The 11,962-nt window shown below is 43.5% G+C and overlaps 1 non-coding gene across 1 annotated transcript; it reads left to right on the forward strand.

Moving 5' to 3' along the window:
• The first annotated feature begins 10,433 nt into the window (after positions 1–10,433).
• On the forward strand, positions 10,434–10,506 carry trnar-ccu (transfer RNA arginine (anticodon CCU)). Its single transcript has one exon. It is a non-coding gene; the product is annotated as a tRNA-Arg (tRNA).
• The last annotated feature ends 1,456 nt before the right edge of the window (positions 10,507–11,962 follow it).

Genomic DNA, 11,962 nt, shown 5'->3' on the forward strand with positions numbered 1-11,962 from the left:
AGTGCGAACAACATTTTTTAAAAATGTGTCGTTTCATGGGCATGTCTCAGTGCCATTATATATATTTTTTTACCTCTTCCAACAGTTCGTATAGGTCATACTGTTTACACAGTATCCCAGTGGCCTAAGACACTGGACTCCTAAGCCATGGATTGTGAGTTCTAGTCTTTTCTGAAGAGGATGGAAGCAGAGTGGAGCAGCGGGAGCGTGCTGGGCCCATAACCCAGAGGTCGATGGATCGAAACCATCTTCTGCTAAACAGTTTATTTTAAGTGCGAACAACATTTTTTTTAAATGTGTCGTTTCATGGGCATGTCTCAGTGCCATTATATATATTTTTTTACCTCTTCCAACAGTTCGTATAGGTCATACTGTTTACACAGTATCCCAGTGGCCTAAGACACTGGACTCCTAAGCCATGGATTGTGAGTTCTAGCCTTTTCTGAAGTGGATTGTTAGCAGAGTGGCGCAGCGGGAGCGTGCTGGGCCCATAACCCAGAGGTCGATGGATCGAAACCATCCTCTGCTAAACAGTTTATTTTAAGTGCGAACAACATTTTTAAAAAATGTGTCGTTTCATGGACGTGTCTCAGTGCCATTATATATATTTTTTTACCTCTTCCAACAGTTCGTATAGGTCATACTGTTTACACAGTATCCCAGTGGCCTAAGACACTGGACTCCTAAGCCATGGATTGTGAGTTCTAGTCTTTTCTGAAGTGGATGGAAGCAGAGTGGAGCAGCGGGAGCGTGCTGGGCCCATAACCCAGAGGTCGATGGATCGAAACCATCTTCTGTTAAACAGTTTATTTTAAGTGCGAACAACATTTTTTTTAAATGTGTCGTTTCATGGGCATGTCTCAGTGCCATTATATATATTTTTTTACCTCTTCCAACAGATCGTATAGGTCATACTGTTTACACAGTATCCCAGTGGCCTAAGACACTGGACTCCTAAGCCATGGATTGTGAGTTCTAATCTTTTCTGAAGTGGATGGAAGAAGAGTGGCTCAGCGGGAGCGTGCTGGGCCCATAACCCAGAGGTCGATGGATCGAAACCATCCTCTGCTAAACAGTTTATTTTAAGTGCGAACAACATTTTTTAAAAATGTGTCGTTTCATGGGCATGTCTCAGTGCCATTATATATATTTTTTTACCTCTTCCAACAGTTCGTATAGGTCATACTGTTTACACAGTATCCCAGTGGCCTAAGACACTGGACTCCTAAGCCATGGATTGTGAGTTCTAGTCTTTTCTGAAGTGGATGGAAGCAGAGTGGAGCAGCGGGAGCGTGCTGGGCCCATAACCCAGAGGTCGATGGATCGAAACCATCCTCTGCTAAACACTTTATTTTAAGTGCGAACAACATTTTTTAAAAATGTGTCGTTTCATGGGCATGTCTCAGTGCCATTATATATATTTTTTTACCTCTTCCAACAGTTCGTATAGGTCATACTGTTTACACAGTATCCCAGTGGCCTAAGACACTGGACTCCTAAGCCATGGATTGTGAGTTCTAGTCTTTTCTGAAGTGGCTGAGAGCAGATTGGCGCAGCGGGAGTGTGCTGGGCCCATAACCCAGAGGTCGATGGATCGAAACCATCCTCTGCTAAACAGATTATTTTCAAAAATGAAACGCAATCAGAAATTAGAAAGCTAAATTTCATTTGCGTGTCTGCGTGTCTCAGTGCTCTCCAGTACACATTGTTTTTACTGCTTCTATGAGTTCATACTATTTGCAAAAGGTAGACAGTGCGCCAGTGGCCTAATGGATAAGGCACTGGCCTCCTAAGCCATGGATTGTGGGTTCAAGTCCCATCTGGGGTGGCTGGAAGCAGAGTGGCTGGGCCCATAACCCAGAGGTCGATGGATCGAAACCATCCTCTGCTAAACAGTTTATATTAAGTGCGAACAACATTTTTTTTAAATGTGTCGTTTCATGGGCATGTCTCAGTGCCATTATATATATTTTTTTACCTCTTCCAACAGATCGTATAGGTCATACTGTTTACACAGTATCCCAGTGGCCTAAGACACTGGACTCCTAAGCCATGGATTGTGAGTTCTAGTCTTTTCTCAAGTGGATGGAAGCAGAGTGGCGCAGCGGGAGCGTGCTGGGCCCATAACCCAGAGGTCGATGGATCGAAACCATCCTCTGCTAAACAGTTTATTTTAAGTGCGAACAACATTTTTAAAAAATGTGTCGTTTCATGGGCATGTCTCAGTGCCATTATATATATTTTTTTACCTCTTCCAACAGTTCGTATAGGTCATACTGTTTACACAGTATCCCAGTGGCCTAAGACACTGGACTCCTAAGCCATGGATTGTGAGTTCTAGTCTTTTCTGAAGTGGATGGAAGCAGAGTGGAGCAGCGGGAGCGTGCTGGGCCCATAACCCAGAGGTCGATGGATCGAAACCATCCTCTGCTAAACAGTTTATTTTAAGTGCGAACAACATTTTTAAAAAATGTGTCGTTTCATGGGCATGTCTCAGTGCCATTATATATTTTTTTTTTACCTCTTCCAACAGTTCGTATAGGTCATACTGTTTACACAGTATCCCAGTGGCCTAAGACACTGGACTCCTAAGCCATGGATTGTGAGTTCTAGTCTTTTCTGAAGTGGATGGAAGCAGAGTGGAGCAGCGGGAGCGTGCTGGGCCCATAACCCAGAGGTCGATGGATCGAAACCATCCTCTGCTAAACAGTTTATTTTAAGTGCGAACAACATTTTTAAAAAATGTGTCGTTTCATGGGCATGTCTCAGTGCCATTATATATATTTTTTTACCTCTTCCAACAGTTCGTATAGGTCATACTGTTTACACAGTATCCCAGTGGCCTAAGACACTGGACTCCTAAGCCATGGATTGTGAGTTCTAGTCTTTTCTGAAGTGGATGGAAGCAGAGTGGAGCAGCGGGAGCGTGCTGGGCCCATAACCCAGAGGTCGATGGATCGAAACCATCCTCTGCTAAACAGTTTATTTTAAGTGCGAACAACATTTTTAAAAAATGTGTCGTTTCATGGGCATGTCTCAGTGCCATTATATATATTTTTTTTACCTCTTCCAACAGTTCGTATAGGTCATACTGTTTACACAGTATCCCAGTGGCCTAAGACACTGGACTCCTAAGCCATGGATTGTGAGTTCTAGTCTTTCCTGAAGTGGATGGAAGCAGAGTGGAGCAGCGGGAGCGTGCTGGGCCCATAACCCAGAGGTCGATGGATCGAAACCATCCTCTGCTAAACAGTTTATTTTAAGTGCGAACAACATTTTTAAAAAATGTGTCGTTTCATGGGCATGTCTCAGTGCCATTATATATATTTTTTTACCTCTTCCAACAGTTCGTATAGGTCATACTGTTTACACAGTATCCCAGTGGCCTAAGACACTGGACTCCTAAGCCATGGATTGTGAGTTCTAGTCTTTTCTGAAGTGGATGGAAGCAGAGTGGCGCAGCGGGAGCGTGCTGGGCCCATAACCCAGAGGTCGATGAATCGAAACCATCCTCTGCTAAACAGTTTATTTTAAGTGCGAACAACATTTTTAAAAAATGTGTCGTTTCATGGGCATGTCTCAGTGCCATTATATATATTTTTTTACCTCTTCCAACAGATCGTATAGGTCATACTGTTTACACAGTATCCCAGTGACCTAAGACACTGGACTCCTAAGCCATGGATTGTGAGTTCTAGTCTTTTCTGAAGTGGATGGAAGCAGAGTGGCGCAGCGGGAGCGTGCTAGGCCCATAACCCAGAGGTCGATGGATCGAAACCATCCTCTGCTAAACAGTTTATTTTAAGTGCGAACAACATTTTAAAAAAATGTGTCGTTTCATGGGCATGTCTCAGTGCCATTATATATATTTTTTTACCTCTTCCAACAGTTCGTATAGGTCATACTGTTTACACAGTATCCCAGTGGCCTAAGACACTGGACTCCTAAGCCATGGATTGTGAGTTCTAGTCTTTTCTGAAGTGGATGGAAGCAGAGTGGAGCAGCGGGAGCGTGCTGGGCCCATAACCCAGAGGTCGATGGATCGAAACCATCCTCTGCTAAACAGTTTATTTTAAGTGCGAACAACATTTTTAAAAAATTTGTCGTTTCATGGGCATGTCTCAGTGCCATTATATATATTTTTTTTACCTCTTCCAACAGTTCGTATAGGTCATACTGTTTACACAGTATCCCAGTGGCCTAAGACACTGGACTCCTAAGCCATGGATTGTGAGTTCTAGTCTTTTCTGAAGTGGATGGAAGCAGAGTGGAGCAGCGGGAGCATGCTGGGCCCATAACCCAGAGGTCGATGGATCGAAACCATCCTCTGCTAAACAGTTTATTTTAAGTGCGAACAACATTTTTAAAAAATGTGTCGTTTCATGGGCATGTCTCAGTGCCATTATATATATTTTTTTTACCTCTTCCAACAGTTCGTATAGGTCATACTGTTTACACAGTATCCCAGTGGCCTAAGACACTGGACTCCTAAGCCATGGATTGTGAGTTCTAGTCTTTTCTGAAGTGGATGGAAGCAGAGTGGAGCAGCGGGAGCGTGCTGGGCCCATAACCCAGAGGTCGATGGATCGAAACCATCCTCTGCTAAACACTTTATTTTAAGTGCGAACAACATTTTTTTAAAATGTGTCGTTTCATGGGCATGTCTCAGTGCCATTATATATATTTTTTTACCTCTTCCAACAGTTCGTATAGGTCATACTGTTTACACAGTATCCCAGTGGCCTAAGACACTGGACTCCTAAGCCATGGATTGTGAGTTCTAGTCTTTTCTGAAGAGGATGGAAGCAGAGTGGAGCAGCGGGAGCGTGCTGGGCCCATAACCCAGAGGTCGATGGATCGAAACCATCTTCTGCTAAACAGTTTATTTTAAGTGCGAACAACATTTTTTTTAAATGTGTCGTTTCATGGGCATGTCTCAGTGCCATTATATATATTTTTTTACCTCTTCCAACAGTTCGTATAGGTCATACTGTTTACACAGTATCCCAGTGGCCTAAGACACTGGACTCCTAAGCCATGGATTGTGAGTTCTAGTCTTTTCTGAAGTGGATGGAAGCAGAGTGGAGCAGCGGGAGCGTGCTGGGCCCATAACCCAGAGGTCGATGGATCGAAACCATCCTCTGCTAAACAGTTTATTTTAAGTGCGAACAACATTTTTTAAAAATGTGTCGTTTCATGGGCATGTCTCAGTGCCATTATATATATTTTTTTTACCTCTTCCAACAGTTCGTATAGGTCATACTGTTTACACAGTATCCCAGTGGCCTAAGACACTGGACTCCTAAGCCATGGATTGTGAGTTCTAGTCTTTTCTGAAGTGGATGGAAGCAGAGTGGAGCAGCGGGAGCGTGCTGGGCCCATAACCCAGAGGTCGATGGATCGAAACCATCCTCTGCTAAACAGTTTATTTTAAGTGCGAACAACATTTTTAAAAAATGTGTCGTTTCATGGGCATGTCTCAGTGCCATTATATATATTTTTTTACCTCTTCCAACAGTTCGTATAGGTCATACTGTTTACACAGTATCCCAGTGGCCTAAGACACTGGACTCCTAAGCCATGGATTGTGAGTTCTAGTCTTTTCTGAAGTGGATGGAAGCAGAGTGGCGCAGCGGGAGCGTGCTGGGCCCATAACCCAGAGGTCGATGAATCGAAACCATCCTCTGCTAAACAGTTTATTTTAAGTGCGAACAACATTTTTAAAAAATGTGTCGTTTCATGGGCATGTCTCAGTGCCATTATATATATTTTTTTACCTCTTCCAACAGATCGTATAGGTCATACTGTTTACACAGTATCCCAGTGGCCTAAGACACTGGACTCCTAAGCCATGGATTGTGAGTTCTAGTCTTTTCTGAAGTGGATGGAAGCAGAGTGGCGCAGCGGGAGCGTGCTAGGCCCATAACCCAGAGGTCGATGGATCGAAACCATCCTCTGCTAAACAGTTTATTTTAAGTGCGAACAACATTTTTAAAAAATGTGTCGTTTCATGGGCATGTCTCAGTGCCATTATATATATTTTTTTACCTCTTCCAACAGTTCGTATAGGTCATACTGTTTACACAGTATCCCAGTGGCCTAAGACACTGGACTCCTAAGCCATGGATTGTGAGTTCTAGTCTTTTCTGAAGTGGATGGAAGCAGAGTGGAGCAGCGGGAGCGTGCTGGGCCCATAACCCAGAGGTCGATGGATCGAAACCATCCTCTGCTAAACAGTTTATTTTAAGTGCGAACAACATTTTTAAAAAATTTGTCGTTTCATGGGCATGTCTCAGTGCCATTATATATATTTTTTTTACCTCTTCCAACAGTTCGTATAGGTCATACTGTTTACACAGTATCCCAGTGGCCTAAGACACTGGACTCCTAAGCCATGGATTGTGAGTTCTAGTCTTTTCTGAAGTGGATGGAAGCAGAGTGGAGCAGCGGGAGCATGCTGGGCCCATAACCCAGAGGTCGATGGATCGAAACCATCCTCTGCTAAACAGTTTATTTTAAGTGCGAACAACATTTTTTAAAAATTTGTCGTTTCATGGGCATGTCTCAGTGCCATTATATATATTTTTTTTACCTCTTCCAACAGTTCGTATAGGTCATACTGTTTACACAGTATCCCAGTGGCCTAAGACACTGGACTCCTAAGCCATGGATTGTGAGTTCTAGTCTTTTCTGAAGTGGATGGAAGCAGAGTGGAGCAGCGGGAGCGTGCTGGGCCCATAACCCAGAGGTCGATGGATCGAAACCATCCTCTGCTAAACACTTTATTTTAAGTGCGAACAACATTTTTTTTAAATGTGTCGTTTCATGGGCATGTCTCAGTGCCATTATATATATTTTTTTACCTCTTCCAACAGTTCGTATAGGTCATACTGTTTACACAGTATCCCAGTGGCCTAAGACACTGGACTCCTAAGCCATGGATTGTGAGTTCTAGTCTTTTCTGAAGAGGATGGAAGCAGAGTGGAGCAGCGGGAGCGTGCTGGGCCCATAACCCAGAGGTCGATGGATCGAAACCATCTTCTGCTAAACAGTTTATTTTAAGTGCGAACAACATTTTTTTTAAATGTGTCGTTTCATGGGCATGTCTCAGTGCCATTATATATATTTTTTTACCTCTTCCAACAGTTCGTATAGGTCATACTGTTTACACAGTATCCCAGTGGCCTAAGACACTGGACTCCTAAGCCATGGATTGTGAGTTCTAGTCTTTTCTGAAGTGGATGGAAGCAGTGTGGCGCAGCGGGAGCGTGCTGGGCCCATAACCCAGAGGTCGATGGATCGAAACCATCCTCTGCTAAACAGTTTATTTTAAGTGCGAACAAAATTTTTAAAAAATGTGTCGTTTCATGGACATGTCTCAGTGCCATTATATATATTTTTTTACCTCTTCCAACAGTTCGTATAGGTCATACTGTTTACACAGTATCCCAGTGGCCTAAGACACTGGACTCCTAAGCCATGGATTGTGAGTTCTAGTCTTTTCTGAAGTGGATGGAAGCAGAGTGGAGCAGCGGGAGCGTGCTGGGCCCATAACCCAGAGGTCGATGGATCGAAACCATCTTCTGCTAAACAGTTTATTTTAAGTGCGAACAACATTTTTTTTAAATGTGTCGTTTCATGGGCATGTCTCAGTGCCATTATATATATTTTTTTACCTCTTCCAACAGATCGTATAGGTCATACTGTTTACACAGTATCCCAGTGGCCTAAGACACTGGACTCCTAAGCCATGGATTGTGAGTTCTAGCCTTTTCTGAAGTGGATGGAAGCAGAGTGGCGCAGCGGGAGCGTGCTGGGCCCATAACCCAGAGGTCGATGGATCGAAACCATCCTCTGCTAAACAGTTTATTTTAAGTGCAAACAACATTTTTTTAAAATGTGTCGTTTCATGGACATGTCTCAGTGCCATTATATATATTTTTTTACCTCTTCCAACAGTTCGTATAGGTCATACTGTTTACACAGTATCCCAGTGGCCTAAGACACTGGACTCCTAAGCCATGGATTGTGAGTTCTAGTCTTTTTTGAAGTGGATGGAAGCAGAGTGGAGCAGCGGGAGCGTGCTGGGCCCATAACCCAGAGGTCGATGGATCGAAACCATCTTCTGCTAAACAGTTTATATTAAGTGCGAACAACATTTTTTTTAAATGTGTCGTTTCATGGGCATGTCTCAGTGCCATTATATATATTTTTTTACCTCTTCCAACAGATCGTATAGGTCATACTGTTTACACAGTATCCCAGTGGCCTAAGACACTGGACTCCTAAGCCATGGATTGTGAGTTCTAGTCTTTTCTGAAGTGGATGGAAGCAGAGTGGCGCAGCGGGAGCGTGCTGGGCCAATAACCCAGAGGTCGATGGATCGAAACCATCCTCTGCTAAACAGTTTATTTTAAGTGCGAACAACATTTTTAAAAAATGTGTCGTTTCATGGGCATGTCTCAGTGCCATTATATATATTTTTTTACCTCTTCCAACAGTTCGTATAGGTCATACTGTTTACACAGTATCCCAGTGGCCTAAGACACTGGACTCCTAAGCCATGGATTGTGAGTTCTAGTCTTTTCTGAAGTGGATGGAAGCAGAGTGGAGCAGCGGGAGCGTGCTGGGCCCATAACCCAGAGGTCGATGGATCGAAACCATCCTCTGCTAAACAGTTTATTTTAAGTGCGAACAACATTTAAAAAAAATGTGTCATTTCATGGGCATGTCTCAGTGCCATTATATATATTTTTTTACCTATTCCAACAGATCGTATAGGTCATACTGTTTACACAGTATCCCAGTGGCCTAAGACACTGGACTCCTAAGCCATAGATTGTGAGTTCTAGCCTTTTCTGAAGTGGATGGAAGCAGAGTGGCGCAGCGGGAGCGTGCTGGGCCCATAACCCAGAGGTCGATGGATCGAAACCATCCTCTGCTAAACAGTTTATTTTAAGTGCGAACAACATTTTTAAAAAATGTGTCGTTTCATGGACATGTCTCAGTGCCATTATATATATTTTTTTACCTCTTCCAACAGTTCGTATAGGTCATACTGTTTACACAGTATCCCAGTGGCCTAAGACACTGGACTCCTAAGCCATGGATTGTGAGTTCTAGCCTTTTCTGAAGTGGATGGAAGCAGAGTGGCGCAGCGGGAGCGTGCTGGGCCCATAACCCAGAGGTCGATGGATCGAAACCATCCTCTGCTAAACAGTTTATTTTAAGTGCGAACAACATTTTTTAAAAATGTGTCGTTTCATGGACATGTCTCAGTGCCATTATATATATTTTTTTACCTCTTCCAACAGTTCGTATAGGTCATACTGTTTACACAGTATCCCAGTGGCCTAAGACACTGGACTCCTAAGCCATGGATTGTGAGTTCTAGTCTTTTCTGAAGTGGATGGAAGCAGAGTGGAGCAGCGGGAGCGTGCTGGGCCCATAACCCAGAGGTCGATGGATCGAAACCATCTTCTGCTAAACAGTTTATTTTAAGTGCGAACAACATTTTTTTTAAATGTGTCGTTTCATGGGCATGTCTCAGTGCCATTATATATATTTTTTTACCTCTTCCAACAGATCGTATAGGTCATACTGTTTACACAGTATCCCAGTGGCCTAAGACACTGGACTCCTAAGCCATGGATTGTGAGTTCTAGTCTTTTCTGAAGTGGATGGAAGCAGAGTGGAGCAGCGGGAGCGTGCTGGGCCCATAACCCAGAGGTCGATGGATCGAAACCATCCTCTGCTAAACAGTTTATTTTAAGTGCGAACAACATTTTTAAAAAATGTGTCGTTTCATGGACATGTCTCAGTGCCATTATATATATTTTTTTACCTCTTCCAACAGTTCGTATAGGTCATACTGTTTACACAGTATCCCAGTGGCCTAAGACACTGGACTCCTAAGCCATGGATTGTGAGTTCTAGTCTTTTCTGAAGTGGAGGGAAGCAGAGTGGCGCAGCGGGAGCGTGCTGGGCCCATAACCCAGAGGTCGATGGATCGAAACCATCCTCTGCTAAACAGCTTATTTTAAGTGCGAACAACATTTTAAAAAAATGTGTCGTTTCATGGGCATGTCTCAGTGCCATTATATATATTTTTTTACCTCTTCCAACAGTTCGTATAGGTCATACTGTTTACACAGTATCCCAGTGGCCTAAGACACTGGACTCCTAAGCCATGGATTGTGAGTTCTAGTCTTTTCTGAAGTGGCTGAGAGCAGAGTGGCGCAGCGGGAGCGTGCTGGGCCCATAACCCAGAGGTCGATGGATCGAAACCATCCTCTGCTGAACAGATTATTTTCAATAATGAAACGCAATCAGAAATTAGAAAGCTAAATTTCGTCTGCGTGTCTCAGTGCTCTCCAGTACACATTGTTTTTACTGCTTCTATCAGTTCATATTATTTGCAAAAGGTAGACAGTGCCCCAGTGGCCTAATGGATAAGGCACTGGCCTCCTAAGCCAGGGATTGTGGGTTCAAGTCCCATCTGGGGTGGCTGAAAGCAGAGTGGCTGGGCCCATAACCCAGAGGTCGATGGATCGAAACCATCCTCTGCTAAACAGTTTATTTTAAGTGCGAACAACATTTTAAAAAAATGTGTCATTTCATGGGCATGTCTCAGTGCCATTATATATATTTTTTTACCTCTTCCAACAGATCGTATAGGTCATACTGTTTACACAGTATCCCAGTGGCCTAAGACACTGGACTCCTAAGCCATGGATTGTGAGTTCTAGCCTTTTCTGAAGTGGATGGAAGCAGAGTGGCGCAGCGGGAGCGTGCTGGGCCCATAACCCAGAGGTCGATGGATCGAAACCATCCTCTGCTAAACAGTTTATTTTAAGTGCGAACAACATTTTAAAAAAATGTGTCGTTTCATGGACATGTCTCAGTGCCATTATATATATTTTTTTACCTCTTCCAACGGTTCGTATAGGTCATACTGTTTACACAGTATCCCAGTGGCCTAAGACACTGGACTCCTAAGCCATGGATTGTGAATTCTAGTCTTTTCTGAAGTGGATGGAAGCAGAGTGGAGCAGCGGGAGCGTGCTGGGCCCATAACCCAGAGGTCGATGGATCGAAACCATCTTCTGCTAAACAGTTTATTTTAAGTGCGAACAACATTTTTTTTAAATGTGTCGTTTCATGGGCATGTCTCAGTGCCATTATATATATTTTTTTACCTCTTCCAACAGATCGTATAGGTCATACTGTTTACACAGTATCCCAGTGGCCTAAGACACTGGACTACTAAGCCATGGATTGTGAGTTCTAGTCTTTTCTGAAGTGGATGGAAGCAGAGTGGCGCAGCGGGAGCGTGCTGGGCCCATAACCCAGAGGTCGATGGATCGAAACCATCCTCTGCTAAACAGTTTATTTTTTTACCTCTTCCAACAGTTCGAATAGGTCATACTGTTTACACAGTATCCCAGTGGCCTAAGACACTGGCCTCCTAAGCCAGGGATTGTGGGTTCAAGTCCCATCTGGGGTGGCTGGAAGCAGAGTGGCTGGGCCCATAACCCAGAGGTCGATGGATCGAAACCATCCTCTGCTAAACAGTTTATTTTAAGTGCGAACAACATTTTAAAAAAATGTGTCATTTCATGGGCATGTCTCAGTGCCATTATATATATTTTTTTACCTCTTCCAACAGATCGTATAGGTCATACTGTTTACACAGTATCCCAGTGGCCTAAGAAACTGGACTCCTAAGCCATGGATTGTGAGTTCTAGCCTTTTCTGAAGTGGATGGAAGCAGAGTGGCGCAGCGGGAGCGTGCTGGGCCCATAACCCAGAGGTCGATGGATCGAAACCATCCTCTGCTAAACAGTTTATTTTAAGTGCGAACAACATTTTAAAAAAATGTGTCGTTTCATGGACATGTCTCAGTGCCATTATATATATTTTTTTACCTCTTCCAACGGTTCGTATAGGTCATACTGTTTAC

This window comes from Oncorhynchus mykiss, chromosome 7, assembly GCF_057628025.1.
Source record: "Oncorhynchus mykiss isolate SJ-2025 chromosome 7, ASM5762802v1, whole genome shotgun sequence".
Classification (NCBI taxonomy): Eukaryota; Metazoa; Chordata; class Actinopteri; order Salmoniformes; family Salmonidae; genus Oncorhynchus; species Oncorhynchus mykiss.